The sequence below is a fragment of the Pipistrellus hanaki genome (genome assembly GCF_964339955.1).
Source record: "Pipistrellus hanaki genome assembly, chromosome: 2".
In the NCBI taxonomy this organism is placed as follows: domain Eukaryota; kingdom Metazoa; phylum Chordata; class Mammalia; order Chiroptera; family Vespertilionidae; genus Pipistrellus; species Pipistrellus hanaki.
Genome location: NC_140504.1, coordinates 133,284,071 through 133,307,825, shown reverse-complemented (window position 1 = coordinate 133,307,825; position 23,755 = coordinate 133,284,071). Strand labels below are relative to the sequence as shown.

General features: G+C 40.4%; 1 pseudogene across 1 annotated transcript; it reads right to left on the bottom strand.

Moving 5' to 3' along the window:
• Window positions 1-22,975: 22,975 nt before the first annotated feature.
• Window positions 22,976-23,436, bottom strand: LOC311616466 (ubiquitin-ribosomal protein eS31 fusion protein-like; annotated as a pseudogene). The gene has a single exon. The product of its transcript is annotated as a ubiquitin-ribosomal protein eS31 fusion protein-like (transcript).
• Window positions 23,437-23,755: the final 319 nt, after the last annotated feature.

Genomic DNA, 23,755 nt, shown 5'->3' with positions numbered 1-23,755 from the left:
TACCATCTGTTCCAGAATTTCAATGTAGGGCCTAAAACAAGGGCGGGGCTTAGTGAATATTCAATGGCGATACTAATAGAAAGGAGAAAAATTGCATTTTCAAGTACTCTGTTTAGGAAGAAAGGACCACCTATGAATCATTTAGTAAAAATTTTCAGGAAAATTGGTATGTCCTCCTGTTAACCTTCTCTGGAAAAATAATTTGCCCAATATAGCATACTCTTTGGTTCTAGGAATGCCAGCTAAAATGTTACACCATATAATTAGAAAAATGGAAGTTACTCGAGGTATTTTAAGTAAGGAGGGATTTAATATAGGAAATCAAAATTTTTAGAAAGGCTGGTGGAGAAGGAGATGTTGTTGCCCAGTGATGAGGACAACACGAAGGTGCATCTTCCAGTGGAACCTTCACTTGCAGAATTCAGCTCATGCAGAAACCCTCACTGCCTCTGGCCCACTCCCAGTGCGTGTTTGGCTACCTGGGTGGCCTTGGGACCTATTGTAACGAGAGGGTGTAAAACTCTCCTGGAGCCACCACCACTGGACCTAAAAGATAGTTTCCATCTCCCTTTAGCTTTCTAACCTCTTGCACATGCCTACAGCTGACAGAACCCGAAGCAGGAACCCTGCTGGTAAGGGAGTCTGAGGAAATTTCAGGTTTCCCAGCCCCTGCTATACAGTAAGAGGGTGGGAATGATGCTGAACACATCACTGAAGACACATTATAAACATAGCTAACAAGAAGAATATTGGTAATTATAGCTGCCATCCAAGTTCTGCCCAGACGGGAGTTTTAGGATAGAAGTTTCCACCTCATGCTTTTAAATATGTAATATAATACATAAGTCCTTTTTAAAAACCAATGTCTAGAATTGGTTCTGCTTTTAGAGGACTAGGTGACCTTATTGAATGTTTGGCCTTCGTTTTCTTACTGGTAAATTGGAAAAGTTAACCGACTTGGAAGTCTTTCAAAGGAACAGTAGTAGAGCAAAAATATTCACAGCTTGCTTTTCAAGATGCTGCAATCTATTCTGTTTACCCACTGCACCATGCACTGTATCTCTAACAGCATTTATCATGCTGTCCTGGAATTCTTGGCATTTTTATCTTTTATTCAACTCAATAAGTATTCCTTGAGATTAGGGATTATATATCTTGAAGTTCCTGCTTCTATCACAATACCCAACATTATAAATAATCCTATATAATAAAGAGGTAATATGCAAATTGACCCTCACGACCTCACAAGATGGCTGCTTATGGTATGACCAGGCTGGCAGGGGGTTTAAGAACAACCAATCAAATTAACAAGTCTGCGAGGGGTGACCAGGTCGGCGGGGAGTTAGTGAGGGACAACTAAACAACTGAACAGCAGGCTGCGAGGGGCAACCAGGCCGGTGGGGGTGGGGGTGGGGCAGTTGGGGCGACCAGGTCAGCAGCGGGGGGACAGTTAGGGGTGATCTGGCCAGCACCCAGAGGCAGTAAGGGGTGATCAGGCCGGGGGGTGGGGAGAGGGTGGAGGCAGTTAGGGGTGACCAGTCAGGCAGGCAGGTGAACAATTAGGAGGCAGCAGTCCAGGATTGTGAGAGGGATGTCCGACTGCCGATTTAGGCGTGATCTCCAGGATTGGGCCTAAACCGGCAGTCAGCATCCCCCAAGGGGTCCTGAATTGGAGAGGGTGCTGGCTGGGCTGAGGGACAACCCACTGTGCACAAATTTCTTGCACAGGCCTTTAGTGTTGTTACAAATAACTAGGAGCCCAGCCAGGCGGCACTGCCCTGCCTTGACACCCGAATCCTCTGCACAGAGCTCCAGCGTGCCTGGCCCAGCCCCGGACCCCTCTGGCCTTCTCTGGCCGCTTCAAGCCCCGCCCTCAGTCCCTCCAGTTGCCTCCGGCTGGTCCCGCCTTCTCCAGGCACCTCTCCGCGTCCTCCCCATCTCCAGAGCAACTGGCAGCTCCAGAGGAGAGCCTCCCGCCTGCTGTGCTGTGCTCCTTCCCCTGGCAGGTGGGTGGCGGGCGCTCTGAGTGCCAGCGGTGGGGGGCAAAGGACTGGCGAGGGGGCCCCGGCGGGCTCTCACCCCCACCCTCCTGGCACAGGATGGTCCCACCTCCTCCAGGTGCCTCTGCTTCTGCCCCATCTCCGGAGCAACGCCCCGCGCGCCCCACAGGCAGCCTCCTGCAATCCGTCCTTATGCATCACGGTGTCCCGACCATTAGCATATTAGCTCTTTATTATGATGATGATTGAAGGACTTAATGTGAATTAGTATAAAAGGGGGCTGGTGAGATTTTTTTTTTTTTTTGAGTAATCTTAAGGAAACACGTTTAGGAATTGTAACATGTTGTTAGTTGCCTACCCAACTGCCATTTCCCTTATTTTTTGTTATGAAAACTCGAGTTTCAGTGTAGCAGTGTACCCCCGGGACATGTAGCTTGGTGGGTCTAAGGCCTCTTTGCCAATAGCACATCTGGGTTGGGCATGGGGAGCACAGAGGAAAGTTGCAGAGGCTTCAGGGAGAGGCTTTCAGCCCTAAAAGGAGAAAGACTTTTTCTCTTCTCCCTTCCTGTCTTGTTAGCTGTTCTATAAGGGATGTGAAACCTGGAGCAGGAGCAAAAAATACAATGCTGAGAATTGAGGCGGGGCGGGGGGGGGGGGGGGGGATGGAGAGTCTGGGTCTTTGATGAGATCATTGAGCCACTCCAATCCTGTATTGCCTATTACTTATAAACTTATTTTTATGAAAGATAATTAAAATGGCTTCATTGTTGCCTGGCCAGTGAGGCTCAGTGTTTGAGTGTCAACCTGTGAACTTGGAGGTCACAGGTTCGATTTCCTGTCAGGGAACATGCCAGGGTTTGGGCTTGATCCCTAGTGGGCGGCGTGCAGGAGGCAGCTGATTACTGATTCTCCCTCATCGTTGATGTTTCTATCTCTCTTTCCCTCTCTCAGTCCTCTCGGAAATCAATAAAAATAAATTTAAAAGTAAATAAAATAAAGTGGCTTCATTGTTTAAGGCAATATATGGTTGAATGATAGCCCCCAAAAGATATATCTATGTCCTAACCCCCAGAAGCTGTGAAGGTGACCGTATTTGGAAAAAAGGTCTTTGCAGATATAATTAAGGATCTTAAGATCGTCCTGGATTATCTGGTGGGCCCTAAGTCCAGTGACAAGTTCCCTCATATGAGACACACAGAGGAGAGATGCACAGAGAAGAAGAGAAAACGGACAGAGAAGAGAAGGTAAGGTGAAGACAGAGGCAGAGATCCGAATTACACGGTGACCACCCAAGGAACACCAGAAACACCAGAAGCTGGAAGAGGTAAGGAAGGATTCACTCTGCAGCTTCTGGAGGGAGAAAGGTCCAGCTGACACTTTGATTTGGGGCTTCTGACTTCCAGAACTGGGAGAAAATGAATTCCTGTTGATCTGAGCCCCCCAGTTTATGGCCATTTGTTACAGCAACCTCAGGAAATAATACAAACTGGAAGTCCGTTCTTTATCTGTTGGTTACAAGCCAAAGATAATACCACACATAATTACCCTGTGTGTGTGTGTGTCTCTGTGTTGGTCACTTTTATTTTATTTTTAAAAAAATATATTTTATTGATTTTCCACAGAGAGGAAGGGAGAGGGATAGAGAGCTAGAAACATCGCTGAGAGAGAAACATTGACCAACTGCCTCCTGCACAACCCCTAATAGGGATGTGCCTGCAACCAAGGTACATGCCCTTGATCGTAATCAAACCTGGGACCTTTCAGTTCGCAGACCGATGCTCTATCCACTGAGCCAAACCGGTTTCGACTGTTGGTCACTTTTAAAATCTATTTTTTCAACAGCTTTCCGGTACTGTTGAATCTTGAACAACAGGAGAATCAGAAATCTGTGGTTGACTTTTGATTCCCCCAAAATTTCAGTCGTCTCTTGGAATCCACAGGGAATTTAGTTCCAGACCACCCATAGGTACCAAAATCCTTGCACCCCGAGTCCCTTATATAAAATGGAGTGAAATAATGAATACAATCGGCCCTCTGCATCTGCGGCTTCCCAACCAAGGCTCAAAAATACTGTCCTCGATCCAAGGTTGGTTGAATCTGTGGATGCAAAACCCACTGAAAGTTTCTAAAGCTAACTTCCATTACAGGAAATAGAGGAGATGGAGGAACACAAGGAAGCAAACAGACAAGTCCACAATGTGGGTGATTCCACAAGGCAACTAATCTGGTCTCTGCAAGGCCTGAAAGTGAGGGAGACAGTGGATAGAGTGTCAGCCTGTGGACTCAAGGGTCCCAGGTTTGATTCCGGACAAGGGCATGTACCTTGGTGGCACATCCCCAGTAGGGAGTGTGCAGGAGGCAGCTGATTGATGTTCTAACTCTCTTTCTCTCTGAAAAAAATAAAATAAAATATAAATAAATAAATAAATAAATAAATAAGACTTTAAGAAACAACCATTTGTTTAAAAATCTGATTTCAACAAACCAACTAAAAGGAATCAGGGCTCCTTGAGAAATGGCTGATTTGAAGGTTGGGGCATAGAAACACAAGATGAGCCTAGAGCCTCTTGTAGTACCAGAAAGTATGGAAATGCTCTAAACAAACAAACAAACAAACAAATAAATAAATAAATAAATAAAGGAGCATGTTAAAGTGACACAAGAGTCAAACTGAAGAAACAATATGAGCAACAGAATAATGTGGTATCATATTATAGCCCAAAGTATAAAACACATGTTTGAGTCTATATTGGCATAGATAAATTATTAAAATAAATAAATAGGGAAGAAAAGATGAATGTTTCCAACAGAATTCCAAATACTTTATGGAAATACTGCCCCCTTCAGGAAGTGGACCTTAGTCACTGCTTTCCCTGCTTGGGATGTGGGCTGGACTTAGCATCTCATTTCCAAAGAATAGAGTATGGAATGAAAAAAGGTAACTTCACAGTGGGGAAACCTGCCAGCTACCGTCCTACCCAAGGAACTAAGGATAGCATCACTAAGGATGTCATGTGCACCTGATATGGTGTAATGAGATAGTGCTTTACTTCTGGGGTATGTTTTCCAAAAACACATAACCCTAGTTTAATTATTAGAAAAACCTTAGATCATTCCAAATTGAGAGACATTATACAAAAATGTCTTACCTCAAAATTGCCACAGTTGTCAAATACAAAGAATGTCTGAAAAATTCACAGAAAAGACTAAGAGGAAATGACAGCTAAATGCAGTGTGGTATCTTGGATGGGTCTTGGAAAACAGAAAGAGGACAGTAAAGGAAAAACCAGTGAGATCTGAATGGAGTGTGTAGTTTCGTTAATAGCAGTGTACCAACATTGGTTTCTTGGATTTGACAAATGCACCGCAATGATGTAAAATTAGGGGAACTGAAACTGGATGATGGATATACAATAACTCTACTATCCTCTGGAGACTTCAGGCAAGAATTAATTTAGCTTCTTGAGGCTGCCTGCACTCCCTGGCTCATGGCCCCGCCCTCCATCTTCAGAGCAAGCAGCAGAGCATTTCCCATCGCTTTCTCTGTCCCTCTGCTCAGTTGCCACTTCATCTTCCAACGTTACTGCTTCCCACTCAAGAACGCCCACTAATGAGGATAATCTTTCCCCATCTCCAGATTCTTAATCACATCTGCAAAGTGCGTTTTGCCATACGAGGTCACATTCCCAGGTTTCAGGGATCAGGACATAAACACCTTTAGTGGGCCATTATCATTCTGGCAAACACTTTTAAATAATCATCCCCCCAGATGAAGGTATATTCATATAAATGTTTTCACACATATGTTTAGAGTGGCTTTATTTATAATATTTACAATGTTTATTTGCAAAATAAAAATAATCTAAATGGTCATCCACAAGTGAAAGAGTAAACAAATTGTGCTATATCCACAAAATGGATCACTACTCAACAACAAAAAGGTACAACTTTTGCAACAACAACGTAGATGAATTAAAATAATTACACTGAGTAAAAGGAGCCAGACAATAAAAGAGTACATACATCATGATTCCATTTATATAAAATTCTAGACAAAAATTTATCTGTAATGAACAGAAGCTCATCAGTGACCGTCCAGGGACAGAGCAGCAGGATGGTGGGGAAGGTCTGGGTTACAAAGGGTCACATGGGCACTTTGGGGGAAGGATGATGAATACATTCATTACCTTGATTGTTGTGATGGCTTAATGAGTTTACATATTAAAATATCTACAGTTTATTATATGTCAGTTATGCCTCAATAAAGCTTTTAACACAAACAAGCAAAAACCAATTGATTAGTTCTGTGTGGATTAATTATGAGAGATTGGGGCATTTTGCTGGAGGATAAAACTCCATTCATCTTGACTACTTGGTAATCAAACTAGATTTGATAAGGAGTAGGGTGCTAGGATAAACATAACTAACACTTCCTCTTCTCCAACTTTCCATTTTTTAGTTTTCCACCAAAAAGGTTGCTAGTTATCTATGTAAAGATTTATTGAGAGGATTCTGCCTAGAAAAATTATTCTTTGCTTTAAAAAACATCTAGTCAATACTTGAGGCGCAAAAGTGCACAGTGTCACCTAGAATTCTCACCTTTGAATTATATAACTTTCTGTTTATATTTCTCTTTTAGTTGTAGTGCATGTTGCTTCTAGGATAGACTTTAGCAACATGTCACATAGGCCTTGCTCTAAAAATCCACGGAAAAGCTGCAATCAAAGTCGACTCCTGTAAGCAGTACACTATTCAATGCTTTGTACTGAGCATCACTTACACTGTTTTTAAGGCATTGAATTATACATGCTAAATCTATTTCTCATTTCGGATTTTCATGGTAACAGAAATATATATTGTAATGTTGCCTGATATTTGCTGCACTAAGTGGACATAATCTGCAAGGACTGTAAAATATGGTGGAGAAAGAATAAAAGTGATAATAGGATTATAAACGTCTTATACAAATAAATGGAAAATTCTGTTTTATTTTATTTCAGATTTAACAATCCTAACTGAATGCCATAATGTTTATATCATGCCTAAATATTTACATCTACTAATCTTGCAGCTGATATTTACATCACATCCAAATATTTACCTAATATTTGCAGTTGATAAATTCTACAGAAAAGCGGTTCTGCAAATTTTGCTCACTGTGGGGAAAGGTTGTTGGTTTCTGTGTAGTGCAGCATTCTTGCCATTAGATGGCAGTCAAAACTAATGCAACCATTAAACCCCTTTACCTGATGTTTAATGGTTTGCAGGTACAGTTTATGTTATTCCATAGGCATGTTTCTGAAAAGTTTTGTGAATATTGAAAGACACTATAAATGATCCAACATTCCTTTTGGAAACAAGCTATTTTACAAGGTAAATAAGTACCCTGAAGAGATCAGTTCCTTTTTTTTAAGTATAACATGTGTACAAAACGCACAAATCTTCCCTAGCCGATTTGGCTCAGTGGATAGAGTATAATCCGGTGGACTGAAGGGTCCCAGATTCATTCCGGTCAGGGGCACATGCCCAGGTTATGGGCTCGATCCCCAGTAGGGGGCGTGCGGTGGCTAATCAATGGTTTTCATCATTGATGTTTCTTTTTTATTTTATTTTATTTTATTGATTTTTCACAGAGAGGAAGGAAGGGGGATAGAGAGCTAGAAACGTCGATGAGAGAGAAACACCGACCAGCTCCCTCCTGCACACCCCCCACCAGGGATGTGCCCGCAACCAATGTACAAGCCCTTGACCGGAATCGAACCTGGACCTTTCAGTCTGCCGGCTCATCATTGATGTTTCTCTCCCTCTCCCTTCCTTTCTGAAATTTTATATATATATATATATATATATATATATATATATATATGCACAAATCTAAGTGCCACCAATTTGAAATATCATCAAAAAGCAAAAGACATGCCCTGACCTGTTCGTCTGAGTGAATAGAGCGTCAGCCTGCAATCTAAAAGGTCCCAGGTTTGATTCTGGTCAAGGGAATGTACTGTGGTTGAGCATCGACCTAATGTCCTCTAATTTATCAAATTTGTTTTCCTTTATGGTTAGTACTTTTTGTATCTTGTTTAAAATATTTCTCCCTACAGCAAGTCATGAAGATAATTTCATGTTTTGTTATAGAAGTTTCACTATAATAATTTTCACAGTTAGAGCTAAAATCAACCTAGAATTGAATGCTGTGTATCATATGAGGTAGGGTTCAAGATTCATTTTTTCCCATATGGACATCCAGTTGATGTAGCTTTCCTACTCTGCACTACCAGCATGGGGTTTTATGTTCAGACTTTTTTTTTAAATTGATTTTTTACAGAGAGGGAGTGAGAGGGATAGAGACCCAGAAACATCGATGAGAGAGAAACATCAATCAGCTGCCTCCTGCACCCCCCCCATTGGGGATGTGCCCACAACCAAGGTACATGCCCTTGACCGGAATCAAACCTGGGACCTTTCAGTCCTCAGGCCGATGCTCTATCCACTGAGCTAAACCGGTTTCGGCTATGTTCAGACTTTTAAAAGCTGTGTCAGGTTTGTATAAAATAGAACATGTCCATATATATATATATATATATATATATATATATATATATATATATATATATATATTTATTGATTTTGTACAGAGAGGAAGGGAGAGAGATAGAGAGCTAGAAACACCAATGAGACACCAATGAGAGAGAGTCATCGATCAGTTGCCTCTTGCACACCCCCTACTGGGGATATGCCCGCAACCAAGGTACATGCCCTTGACTGGAATCGAACCCGGGTCCCTTCAGTCCCCAAGCCGACGCTCTATCCATTGAGCTAAACCAGTCCCGGCAGAACATGTCCATATTTAGCAAAGTTCATTATTTGGTAGAGTTTTTTTGGGGGGGGAAAATAGCCAATAAAAATCCCATTAAATTATTTATCATAATATGTAGACAGTTGCATGGTTTTGACAAAACTCAAACACATTTTATTATAACAGAATAGTTTTATCATTATCCAAAATATATTACATTTTCTGGAGAGTTTAAAACTCTTCTTTCGCCGGGACCGGTTTGGCTCAATGGATAGAGCGTCGGCTTGGGGACTGAAGGGCCCCGGGTTCGATTCCGGTCAAGGGCATGTACCTTAGTTGCGGGCATATCCCCAGTAGGGGGTGCGAAAGAGGCAGCTGATCGATGACTCTCTCTCATTGATGTTTTGAACTCTCTATCTCTCTCCCTTCCTCTCTGTACAAAAATCAATAAAATATATTAAAAAAAAAAAAAAAAAAAGATGGCTCATTTAAAAAATAAATAAATAAAACTCTTCTTTCTTGGGGGAATTTAAAGTAAAGGATAAACAATTGGCCTGAAGTCAAGCAGATTATGTTGGCTTAGGGATGATCCTGCTGACACTTTAAAATCAATTAATCAACCTCAAAGCCTATATTAATCTGCCTTGTGACTGACCTGATCCAAGCCTCTGAGGATGTTACCATCAAGCTGGGGGAACATGAACATGACCAACCTTTAGCGAACAAACACAATTACATAAAAATCACAGTTCCTCCTGTGCCTCTTCTTCGTGGCCTCGGTAAAAGATGGAAAGAAACTCACAAAACACATGAATCCCGTCTGGCCAGTGTGCCTCAGTGGTTGAGCATCGACCTATGAGCCAGGAGGTCACAGCCCGATTCCTGACCAGGGTACATGCCCAGGTTTCAGACTCCAGACCCAGTGTGGGGAGTGTAGGAGGCAACCATCGATGATTCTCATCATTGATATTTCTATCTCTCTCTCTCCCTTCCTCTCTGAAATCAATACAAAAATATATTTTTTTAAATATGAATCCTGTCCCTAGATATTAAGAAAATAATAATTTATAATTTTAAAAGTCTAATTGTGTGTTATTAATAAAAGAGGTGTACTCTAACATAATTTCTATGCTTTATAACTTTTATGTTTGAATGTAGATTAACTTGTTTACTATTTTTTGAAGTTTATCATTATATATATTTTCATAGGTGGCCTTATCTGGCTATCTTTCTGTGTAAGCCTTGCCAAATTGTCTCTTGTACTTAACTACATTTAAATGTATTATTTTTATTAATTATATATTTGTCCCTACAGCAAGTCATGAAGATGATTTCATATGTTTTGCTATTGAAGTTTCCTATAATTCTTTGGGAAAGCAACAGTAGAAAAAGGTAACGTGTTTAGAGTAGAAGTTTGGGAGTCATGGTTAGATTGGCTTTATTCATACTTTTAAAGAAACAGCCTTGCCCAGCCAGTGTGGCTCAGTGGTTGAGCATCGGCCTGTGAACCAGGAGGTCATGATTCATTTCCGGTCAGGGCACATGCCCGGGTTGCATACTTGATCCCCACTGTGGGGTGTGCAGGAGGCAGTCGATCGATGATTCGCTCTCATCATTGATGTTTCTATACTCTCTACCTCCCCTTTCCTCTTTGAAATCAATAAAAATATATTAAAAAATAAAATCAGCATTAAGCTTGCTTCTTTTTTTGTGGATTATTCACTCGTTAATAAGTACTTCACTCACCTCTGAGGATTTTTTTTTTTGCCAGGAATATAAAGTCATGCTAGCCCTAGATGTTTTGGCTCAGTGGATAGAGCATCAGCCTGCTGACTGAGGGGTCCCGGGTTCGATTCCAATCAAGGGCACATGCCTGGGTTGCAGGTTTGATCCCCATTGGGGGAGGTGCAGGAAGCAGCCAATCAATGATTCTCTCTCATCATTGATGTTTCTATCTCTCTTTCCCTCTCCCTTCCTCTCTGAAATCAATAAAGATATTAAAAAAAAAAAAAAAAAGTCATGCTTACTTTGGTCTTTTTTAATTCCTCTTACTAATTTTTAAAGAGTTTCTTTTAACCTGGATTTCTGAACAATTTAAAAAATTGTAACTAAATGATGACTTTTTGGAGAATCCAAGATGGCTGCTCGGGTAGGCACCTAGCCGCAGCCGCACACAACAATTTCAATAAAATACAACTAAAATATAAAATGGACATTACCCAGAACTACAGGAAAGTCAACTGACTGGAAATTCTACAACGAGAAGCAAGGAGAAAACCAGAAGGAAGCGCGGAGGAGCTGTAAAAGCCCAAGGTACAGAGACACGCGGCGCGCTGAGAGGCCGGAGCCGGAGAGGAGGGAGGCCGAGTGCCTGGCTGGCGGTCCCTAATGGGAAGGAGATAAACACTCCGACTGTGCTGGGCCCCCAACTGCTCTGAACCCCCGTTCTAGGCCAGACCCCGGGGACCCAGGCTCATCCAGAGGGAGCTGGGCTGTAAGGCGGAACCCGGGGAAGCGGCGAAAGGAGGTCCCAGAGGCGGGCACAGTGCATGCAGAGAAGGGCCGGCTGTGCCGTAGGACTGCCCTGGCGGGAAGGAGACAGGCTCCAGACTGCTCTGAACGCCACCTCCAACTCCACTTCCAACTGAACTGAACCCCCGTTTCGGGCCCATTGCGGGAGAGCTTACACTGTTTGGTAGCAGGCGAAAATCGAGGGCACCTTTCTCTCAGAGGTGCTTGCAACAAGTACTGAAGGACCCTGAGTCTCAGGAGTCGCATAGGGCGGGGCTGACGGAAGCCGAGGCTGTAGGCTCCACCCTGAAACCCCGCCCCATCAGGAAAGCTGCCTGCGAAAATGCCTAAACCAAATAGATCACAAACGAAAGAAATGGAGGACAAAAAGCGACTGGATATAGAGTTCAAAACCACACTTATAAGGTTTTTCAAGAGACTCCTAGAAAAGGCTGATAAAATAAATGAGACCTATGAGGATATGAAAAGGGATCAACAAGAAATGCTAAGGGATCAACAAGAAATAAAGAATACATTGTCTGAAATAAAAAATATTATACAGAGTCCTAAAAACAGAATAGAAGATCGCAAGAATCAAGTCAAAGATTTGGAACATAAAGAGCCAGAAGACACTCCTCTGCAGAAGCTAGAAGGCAAGAGAATCCAGAAAATTGAAGATAATGTAAGAAACCTCTGGGACAACTTCAAACGATCCAACATCAGAATCATGGGGGTCCCAGAAGATGAGAGAGAGCAAGATATCGAAAACATACTGAAAGAAATAGTGACAGAAAACTTCTCCCACCTGGGGAAAGAATTGGACTTACAAGTCCAGGAAGCACACAGAACTCCAAATAAGAGGAATCCAAAGAGGACCACACCAAGACAAATCATAATTAAGATTCCAAGAGCAAAGGACAAAGAGAGAATATTAAAAGCAGCAAGAGCTAAGCAGGTGGTTACCTATAAAGGAGCACCTATACGATTGTCAGCTGATTTCTCAACAGAAACCATGCAGGCTAGACGGGAATGGCAAGAAATATTCAAGGTGATGAATAGCAAGAACCTACAGCCAAAAATACTCTACCCAGCAAAGCTATCACTCAGAATCAAAGGTCAGATAAAGAGCTTCACTAATAAAAAAAAGCTAAAGGAGTTCATCACCGCCAAACCAGAATTATATGAATTGCTGAAGGGGGTTCTTTCAGAAGAGAAAGTAAATAAAGATAAAAATTATGAACAACAAATACGTAACTATCAACAAGTGAATCTAAAAACCAAGGAAATTAAAAAAAAAAATCTGATGAACAATATTAACTGTTGAATATAATAGAATCAGAGGTATGGAAGGGGAGTGAACTGATGATTCTTGGGGAAAAGGGGAGAGGGGAATGTGGGAAGAGACTGAACATAAACTGTGCACCTATGGATGAGGACAATGGGGAGTGGGGAAAGGGCAGAGGGTGGGGTGGGAAGGGGGGGGAAAGGAACACTTGTATTAATATGAACAATAAAAATTTATTAAAAATAAATAAATAAATAAATAAATGATGACTTTTTTATGTGCAATTTCAAAAGAGCTTTGAGGGGATTTATTAATTTTTTAAATCTACAAAAATGCCTGTACATTTTATTTTTTAATTTTAATTTTAATTTTTTAATTAATTTTATTTAGTTGAAGTATTCATTTCTTCAAAAATTTAAAAATGGAACTTCCAGAGACCCCACCTTTAGGAATATATCCCAAGAAAACAGAAACACCAATCAGAAAAGATATATGCACCCCTATGTTCATAGCAGCGCAATTTACAATAGCTAAGATTTGGAGACAGCCTAAACGCCCATCAGCAAATGAATGAATTAGAAAACTGTGGTACATCTACACAATGGAATACTATGCTATTGTAAAAAAGAAGGAATTCTTAACATTTGCAACAGCATGGATGGATCTAGAGAGCATTATATTAAGTGAAATAAGCCAGTCAGTGAAAGAAAAATACCACATGATCTCACTCATTTTTGGATAATAAAGAATATTACAAACTAATGAACAAAAATAGAGGCAAAGAAGCATCAGACTCAAACTACAGTGGGAAGTTTGGGGAGGATTGGGGGTAAGAGATCAACCAAAGGACTTGTATGCATGCAGATAAGCACAACCAGCAGACGCAAGACACTGGGGGGCCAGAGGATGAGGGCAAGTGCTGGGGGGTGGGGGAGGCCAGGGGGAGGTCAGTGGGAAAATAAAAAGGAGACATATGTACTACTATTTGTAATATCTTAAACAATAAAATAAAAAAAATTAAAAACCTCAATTTCTGTGCATTTTATTTTATTTTATTTTTTAAAATATATTTTTTATTGATTTTTTACAGAGAGGAAGGGAGAGGGATAGAGAGCTAGAAACATCAATGAGAGAGAAACAAATTGGCTGATGGGTGTTGTGGAGGTATGGTCAATTTGCATATATCTCTTTTATTAGTGTAGATTTTATTTTTTTAAATCGACTTTATTTGGTTGAAGTATCTCTTGTGTAAAGTGAAGAGGGCCTGTACAGACCGATTTGGGGAGGCAGGATTTTTTTTTTAGACATCTAAAATAGCCATTGCTAATTGTTCTTCTGTACAAAAGAAGAGTACAATTAAGAACAGTATTTCATAAATAATTTTCATTTTAAGATTTCTTTTAAGTCATATTTTTATAATATTGTTTATGCCTTTGTTATTGCTGTGTGTCCGGGTTTAATTGGACAAATGCCCGGTGGTCCCGGTGGCCAGCTTAGCAAAATCTTTTAGGAGGAGAATTCTGTCTGGGTTTCCTCAAATTCCCCCAGCCCCTACCGACCCCTCTGTAAAGGTGCAGAACAAGTGAGGCTCTTAAATAAAAATCAGCTGCTTCATGAGTTTGGCATCCCTTCCTATTTTAAAGGACGGTGAGTTCCATGTGTACTATGCTATGTATGATATTTGAGGCACAGGACAAGGGAGGCCCTAAGTGTACGATACTTTGATATTTGAGTCATTCTTTACCGTTCAATGTAATTTATTTCTGTATGCCTCGGTTTTGTAATAGTTAAATTACTAGAATAATATATCTTGCTATAAAATATTACTAGAAGATCAAATGATCAGGTGGCATTTATTGTTATTTTTAATAAATGAACACAATCTCTGGTATGCTAAAGTGATAGGTATTATAGAAATATTCAGAGAGAGAGACTTACAGGCTTGATCACAAAGTAAGGCTTACTATCACAACCCATATTTATTGCTTGAAAAAAAGCAGAAGGCTAATTAGAAACTGAACCAAATATAAGCCCTTGAAGGGCAAATGTAAATTGGATAAGCTTTGCTATTACAAGAGCAAGAAGAAAAAAATCAGATGAAAGAAAGAAAACCACATCGCATCCACTCTAGGTAGCTGTCAGAGAGAAAGAATGGTATACGGGAGAAACCAACATGGCGGCAAAGGTAAAAAACTAATCTGCTGCCTCGCACAACAATTTCAAAACTACAACTAAAAGACAAAACGTCTATTACCCTGTCAGGGAAATCTGGCTGAATGGAAGTCTTACAACTAGAAGGGAAGAGAAAGGAGCACAAGCGCTGAAAAGCTGAGGTGCGGAAGCGCACAAACCGAGCTGGTGGCAGGTGATTGGGCACGTGGCCGTTTTTCAACCGGCAGGGAAACAAGCTCCCGATCACTCTGAAATCCAGTTTCTGGGGACACACAGGGGACACAGACGCCCACAAGGAGAAGCTGGTCTGTGGGCCATCGGATCCCAAAGTGAGGGTGACTTTTTTGCAGAGGTGCGCTCAGCAATCATTGTTTACTGTGTGGGAGAGCAGGACAAGGGGACTTGGAGCTGTGGAAAGGCAAAAGAGACGGCTGACGGCGGCCATTGCTGTTTGCCACGCCCCAGCTTAGTGACTCCCTGAGACCCGGCCCACCCTGAGGCCCCACCCGGTACATTCTACAGACCCGACCGAGCTCCACACAGCGACTTTTGCACATAAATGGCCTGCACTGTGGCAGCTTAACAAAATAAACTGCAGCTCCAGTCAGACTGCCCCAAAACCACCAAATCCCAAGCAAAGAGGAGAAAACTGTAGTTCTTGCTGTAGCTCCTGCTGGGTGGCCTCAGACAGTAGCTGACCTGCACCCCATTGGAGACCCAGAAACTAGTGTATCTAGTGGTCGGTGTGAGACGACACCAGATTTCAACTATTCTCATAAGGGACACATCCAAGAGGCAGACTCAGTGAACACCAAAGCCCTACTGGAACAAGTCCTGCCTCCAGAACAGTAATTATTCCATTATAGACTCAGCTTGTCCTCACAGCCAATTGGCCTGGAGTTCAATTCCTCCCAGTGACACCAACAACAATCAAGACTTAACTACAACAAGGCTATACACACAGTCCACAAAGGGGTGCACCCAGAGTGTCCACATCAGGTAACTTGGAGGCTGACCCATTGAACCATCTAGGACATCCAGCACACAAAGCTACCCTACCAACTCAGGGAAGCAGCAAAAATGAGAAGACAAGGAAACAGATCACAAACTAAAGAAATGGAGGAGAACAAACGACTGGACATAGAGTTCAAAACCATGGTTATAAGGTTTTTCGAGAATTTCCTAGAAAAGGCCAATAAGTTTAGCGCAACCCTCGAGGATATGAGAGAGACCCTTGAGGATTTGGAAAAGGACGAACTAGAAATTAAACATACATTGACTGAAATAAAAAATATTATACAGAGGCCCAACAGCAGACTGGAGGAATGCAAGAATCAAGTCAAAGATTTGGAATACAAAGAGGCAAAGGACACTCCTCTGGAGAAGCAAGAAGAGAAGAGAATCCAGAAAGTTGAAGATAGTGTAAGAAGCCTCTGGGACAACTTCAAGCGAACCAACATCAGAATTGTGGGGGTGCCAGAAGAATAGAGAAAGCAAGATACTGAAAACCTATTTGAAGAAATAATGACTGAAAATTTCCCCCACCTGGTGAAAGAAATAGACTTACAAGTCCAGGAAGCGCACAGAACCCCAAACAAAAGGAATCTAAAGAGGATCATACCAAGACACATCATAATTAAAATGCCAAAAGCAAAAGACAAAGAGAGAATCTTACAAGCAGCAAGAGAAAAACAGTTAGTTACCTACATAGATTTCTCAACAGAAACTATGCAGGCCAGACGGGAGTGGCAAGAAATATTCAAAGTGATGAATAGCAAGAACCTACAACCAAGATTACTCTACCCAGCAAAGTTATAATTTAGAATTATATAATTTAGAAAGTTATAATTTAGAATTAGATAAAGAGCTTCACAGATCAGAAAAAGCTAAAGGAGTTCATCACGTCCAAACTAGTACTATATGAAATGCTAAAAGGTATTCTTTAAAAAGAGGAAAAAGAAGAAAAAAATAAAGATGAAAATTATGAACAACAAATATATATCTATTTTGTGAATCTAAAAGTCAAGTGAATTATGAACAACAAATATATATCTATTTTGTGAATCTAAAAGTCAAGTGAATTAAAAATCTGAGGAACAGAATAAACTAGAAAATACAATAGAATCAGAGACATAAAATAGGAGGGGACTGATAATTCTCAGGGGGAAAGGGGTGTCTGTGTGGGGGGTATGGGAAGAGACTGGACAAAAGTCATACACCTATGGATGAGGACAGCAGAGGGGAGGTAAAGGCAGAGGGTGGGGTGGGGACCGAGTGGAGGGGAGCTATGGGGGTAAAAAAAGGAGAAACAATTGTAATAGTCTGAACAATAAAGATTTATTAAATTAAAAAAAAAAAGAAAAAAAGAAAAAGAGTGGTATACTATGAAAATACTTAATACAGATTGTAAAGACATTTGTTCAAAGAGGATTTCCTAGAGTAGGTGATATTTAAGTTAATTTTTTTTAATGTGAAGAGGTTAACTAGATAAGAAAAAGGTGCAGGGTCCTGAATTGCAGAGGGTGCAGGCAGGGCTGGGGGAACCCCCCCTCCTTGCATGAATTTCGTGCACCGGGCCTCTAGTATTTTTATAATATTGTTTATTTTCTTTTAACCGTTTTTAAAAATTGATTTCAGAGAGGAAGGGAGAAGGAGAGAGAGATAGAAACATCAATGATGAGAGAGAATCATTGATTGGCTGCCTCCTGCATGCTCCCTACTGGGGATTGATCCTGCAACCTGAGCATGTGCCTAGACTGTAATTGAACCGGGGACCCTTTAGTCCCCGGGCTGATGCTCTATCCACTGAGCCAAACCAGCTAGGGCTTAAGTCATATTTTAATTCTAGTTTATTAGTAACTTGAAAGCAAATAAGCTAAAAATGAGAAAGTAGGTATTTGAGGTAAAAGGATCTAAAAATCAATCCCAGAAATATGATTTACCTACATCATTTTAAAGCTATGTAGAACGTGAATTTTTATTTATTATCTGAGAACGTTTGATATTAATTTATTAAATATTAAGTATCTATTCTGTGTCTGTCTCGAAGGAGAAGAGATAAAATACTATTTGAATTGCTGTCCAATGAGAGGTGGATACCACGAATGATAAGAACATAGAAAGCAGCACCAAATTCAGAGTTAGGAGAGAAAAGAGGAGTGAGATTCATGGACATTAAGCAGATGGAGAGGAATACATCCACAGAGGCCTGAGCGAGTCCCGGGCAGTCATGGAGCTACGTGCAGGGGGAATGGCTGGCAGTTAGGAACGATGGCAGGGAGAGGCAGGAGAGAGGAGGAGAGGTTGAGGCTATATTGTAAAAGTTCTTGCATGATGACTTTAGAAAACATAAAATTCACAATTCTGAAACATTTCTTTTTCTTAAAAATACCAACTTAAGGGTTTTAGGGTTATCATCCTGGGTCCTTGCAACCAAGAAAATATTTAGGATTATCAAGTGATATTTTTGACTACTATCCTCCAAAAAATAAGTGAAATAAAACTTATTCTTAACCATGTTTCTCTCTTTCTCTCTCTTTCTCTCCCCCTCCTTCCCTCCCTCTTTCCCTCCCTCTCTCTCTCTCTCTCTGTCTCTCTCTCTCTCTCTCAAATCAAATAAAAATATATTTTATAAAAAGAGAATGTGGTGAAGGCCGGGGCAGGAGGCGGAGGCGGGCTAGAAGGGGTCAATGGGGAAAAAGGGGAAACATACTAGTATATAATACTTTCAACAATAAAGACTTAAATACAACGTATATATATATGTATGTGTGAATTTTTAAAAGAGAAAGAAGAATATCAGACTCTATTTTCTAGGACACAGATATATAACGTCCAGAGTTTTTTTGGTACTGAAACTCAATGCATACATTGTAGTACAGTCATGTGATTTGTGGCACAATAGGCCCGCAACACAATGACCAGAAATAGGACACTAGAAAAGGGACTTAAAAACTTTTTTTTTCTCAGTTTGCCTATAAGAAGTTCTTTCCTGACAGTTTGGCTGAAATGAAGGGAAGCATGGATAAAGGCGAGACACTCTTTCAGAGCGACTTCAGAAAAATGGCCCAAGTAGTGCTCTCACTCAGCTGGGTGCACGTTTCCTCTCGGCAGGTCTAATCAGGAGGCACTGCAGTCATTCCTTGAGCGCTGATGTTCTGATAGCTGCCGGGTAGTGGATAGGACGAGGTAAATTGTGAACAGGTGGGGCTGCCTCCTTGAACCAGGCAGGCAAATTCCTATGATGCCAGAACACAGGAGACAGTTTCCTGGAGTGTCAGGTCATTGTTAAGCCTGGCCCCACCCGCTAGAAATGCCGAAAAGGCAGGTTATCAGATAGAGGGATAAGCAGCTATGTAATCAAACGCTCTGTGGCATAATATATGGCCACAAACATTAATTACAGGACCACTCTCCTGAGCCTTCAACTTAAACTCTGAGCCATTTCCTGTCTCACCACCCCTGAGTGTGATCTGGTTTGAATCACTGTGTCAGTTCTACACAGAACTACTCCGTATAGCAGAAGTGACTAATTCATTTTATGGGTCTTCCCTGGGAAATACGGACCATATGTGTGTATGAGTGTGCATATGTGTGTAGCATGTGTGTATGTGTGTGTGTGTGTGTTTTGGCAAATGCCACAGAACAGTGTGTGAGTGATTTTGATGTATATTCAAAATGCACTATGGAGTTAAAAAAAAATAAAATAAAAGAATCAAATAGACTTAACAGACATTGTAGCCCAACCACTAAAACCGTAGAAATTCTGACGTAAGAGGCCTAAAGTGAGGGTTAGGCACTGTTGTTATTTTTGTATTTTTAAATAGACAAAACATGGATAATGTCATAAAATTAAATGGTACAAAAGAGTAATAGTGAAAACTAAGACTTCTTCTCATTCCAATCTTCTAGCTTCCCTCTCCAGAGGTAACCATGGCTTCCGGTTTCTTGGGTGGCCTTCCAGAGGTATTCTGTGCATATAAATGCACAGTCAAAAGTTCCTCCCTCTTGAAACAAAAGTAATAGCACTCTGTACCCACTGTTGGCAGCTTTGTCAGGCACAAATTTTTTCCAAGAGATTTCGAAACAAATTCTTCGTTATGAGTCACTGATAAAAGCTATGCTTTTGTTCCCCAGAAAAGCTACACACACTAGTATTTTTTTTTTTTTTAAACATCTTATTGATTTTTCACAGAGAGGAAGGGAGAGGGATAGAGAGCTAGAAACATCGATGAGAGAGAAACATCGACCAGCTGCATCCTGCACACTCCTCACCAGGGATGTGCCCGCAACGAAACTACATGCCCTTGACCAGAATTGAACCCGGGACCTTTCAGTCCACAGACCGACGCCCTATCCACTGAGCCAAACCGGTTTCAGCCAAACACAAGTCTTTTACATCCAATTTCAGGTGTTCACCAACTCCCTGAAACCCCTGGTGTTAATTCATCTGGTTTAGTGTCCTTGACCTAGGGTGTTTAACCTAAGATCACCCTGAGAATTGAGTGTTGCCGGATAAAATACAGGATGTCCAGTTGAATTGAATTTCACATAAAAAACAACAACAATTTTTCAGTATAAGTATGTCTCATGTGTTATTTGCAATATCTGAAATTGAAATTTAACTAGGAGTTCTCTATTTTTATTTGCTAAGTATGGCCACCATACAGAAAATTTTGATTCAGTGGAAGCTACTCCAAGTAATCCTCTTTAGGATGCCTTGTAGTGCAGATGGCTTGGATTACAATGACCGGACCAGGCTCTTCCCACTAAAGCCAGATAACCGGTGGCCTGATTTCAAATTAAGCGGCTTTACCTTGCTATTTCATCTAATGGGATAAAGCTGTTTTGTTATAAGGAAGTGGTGATGAAAATAAAAAATATATACTGAGTTTACATAAAGATTATTTTACTTTCAAAGATCTAAAAATACCTAAAGTCTGAACTGTTTTGATATTTAAAATGAGCATTAAAGCCGAAACCGGTTTGGCTCAATAGATAGAGCGTCGGCTTGGGGACTGAAAGGTCCTGGGTTCGATTCCGGTCAAGGGCATGTACCTTGGTTGCGGGCACATCTCCAGTAGGGGGTGTGCAAGAGGCAGCTGTCGATGACTCTCTCTCATCGATGTTTCTAACTCTCTATCTCTCTCCCTTCCTCTCTGTACAAAATCAATAAAATATATTTAAAAAAATTAAAAATAAAAAAATAAAAAAATAAAATGAGCATTAAAATCTTAACTGGATTTGGACAAGGATAAAGAGAAACAGCCTAGAGATAAGTTTTCATTACTTAAAGATGAGATTATTTAACTCATCTTTATTATCAACAAAATAATTATAAAGCATTGACTTATAGGTAGTGTAAAATCTTGACATGGAGGATGAAAAATTATGATTTATGACTTTTTATTTTATTTTTAAAAATATATTTTATTGATTTTTTTACAGAGAGGAAGAGAGAGGGACAGAGAGTTACAAAAATCAATGAGAGAGAATCATCGATCAGCTGCCTCCAGCACACCCTCCACCGGGGATGTGCCCGCAACCAAGGTACATGCCCTTGACTGGAATTGAACCCGGGACCTTTCAGTCTGCAGGCCAGCACTCTATCCACTGAGCCAAACCGGTTTTGGTGATTTATGACTTTTTAAGTAGAATATATAATAAATATTAAATGACAAGACTTACACACATTAGAATATTAATATGAAGACACTAGATGCAAGGCTTACCATAAAGGGTATGATCCTGTTACATTGGAAATGAAAAAAATTATGATCCTGTTGGGTCCTGAATATTCCAAATACATCTGAATAAATTCAATAAAATTAAATTTTATCATTCCATTCCAGAATTAATCTCTTTTAGTAGCTAAAGGTATATTTTCATTTCTTTCACTGTTGCCCTGATTTGTAGCACTTGCCAATTCTCATGGTGTAAATACTCTCACTATGATAAAGCTCTATTTTTTTTAAATGTTTGCAAAATTCCTGAAAACTTAACAATTGTTTCTTGTGAGCCTGTAAAAGCTGGTTTTATTTCTGTAAGTGCATGTGATACACCTGATTGGATTTCATACCTAGAAAATAACTAGGTGTTCTTTCTGTTAATTGATGTGTATATCTCGAACTTTGTCATCACAACCCCTCCACCCCCTCCAACCCCCCCAACTCCCACAAGACAAATAAACTAATACTTAAAACTTTTAACTAATAGAAAATTTGAATGAGTTTGGGAAGGTATAATAAACACCTGAAACAATCTGTAGCTTTTATTGTACCAGGTCTTCTGGCCCTAAAGAGAATTAAACCTAAATAAATACCTAAATGCTTTTAAAGTAGCACAGTTCTATAATAACTGGTGGGAAAGAACCTATCATCACAGAGGGGTGGAAAGGAGTTGACTCTTTAAACAGATCTATTCCATTTAATTTATATGGAATTTTCCTTTACTTTTTGCCAAGTTTCACTAGAGCAATTACAGAAATGCTTTAACTGGATTCAATAACGAAGAGTAGAATCCACAAAGACATAACAGTAGGTGGTTTTCTTTCTTTTCCTTCAGTGAACCACCTTTAACTATGCTCTTAAAGTCTTGAATTTCTTCCGATTCTTGGTGAGGCAAACTGGCAGTGCAGAAAGTGGTGATGTCTGTGAGCTAGCCAGTGCATTCTTCGCTTGGCTGCCATGGACCAGGAATCTAGTATGATCCTGTTTCCGTAAAGGGCTCCATTTGAAGCATTAAAATTAAGGTGCCAGGTGCATTTCTTTGATATTCTTCTTAAAATAGTTTTCGCTTGATTCTGGCCTCTCTATGGAGATAATTCTATCCGTGGACACACTGAGAGTATAGTTTGAATTTTAATAGCCTAAGATATTTGAATGACAAAAAAGGAGTTGCTATTGCTTTTTATTGTTTTAGTTCATGTCTTTTATTTTTAAAACTTTAAATATGGTTGTTTTTAATATATTTTTCATTCATTCATTCATTCATTCATTCATTCATTCATTTTTACAGAGAGGAAGGGAGAGGAACTGAGAGTTAGAAACACTGATGAGAGAGAAACGTTGAATCAGCTGCCTTCTGCACACTCCCTACTGGGGATGTGCCTTGACCGGAATCGAACCTGGGACCTTTTAGTCCACAGGCTGACACTCTATCCACTAAGCCAAACTGGTTAGGGCATCATGTCTTTTATTAATTCATACACAATTACTTGTCTTCTGGTTTGTTGAAGCAATAGGTCAGACAGCATTTGCCATAACGTCTGCCAATGTGGCTGGCCATGAAAACTCCAGCACCACATTCATGTGAAGGCCACTCCCGACGAGGGTGAAGGACTGTGCCATTCCCATCCACTCTGTGGTATTTCCACCTTTCTCTTAGGCTTATTATCATGGGGGCAACCTCATTCCACCTATAGGTGGTGTCAGACTTCTTCCTTTTCTGAGCACTATTATGAAGTCTCAACACAAGATGGAGTGGACTCCTTCTGAATGTTGTGGTCAGACCACGTACTTCTGTCTTACAGTTGCCTGCCAGCAACAGGTCAGGCCTTGCTGGTCAGGAGGAATTCCTTTCTTATCCTGGACCTTGGCCTTTACATTTTCTTTTGTATCTCAGGATTCAACCGTGATGGTCTTCCCCATAAGGGTTTTCTCAAAAATCTGCATTTTGGACTGCAGATGGGGGGAGGGGGGGAGAAAGAAAAGAAAGAAAAAGGAGTTGCTATTATTTATGCTAAAGATTGTTTTTCTCTCAATAGTGGAAATTCTGTGTGATTGGTAACCATTGATGAGACATTGATATATATATGTTTAAAAAAGCTTTCTACACGTCAAATAAGTTTATATAGAGCTTTATTTTTTTTCTTTGGAAATAACTTTTCAAAAAAGTGTTTTAGACATTACTAACTTTAAATATAGAATAAACTTTTGCAAAAATTTAATTTTAAGAGTTCGACTTATGTTTGGAGGTAGATGTTTTTGAACA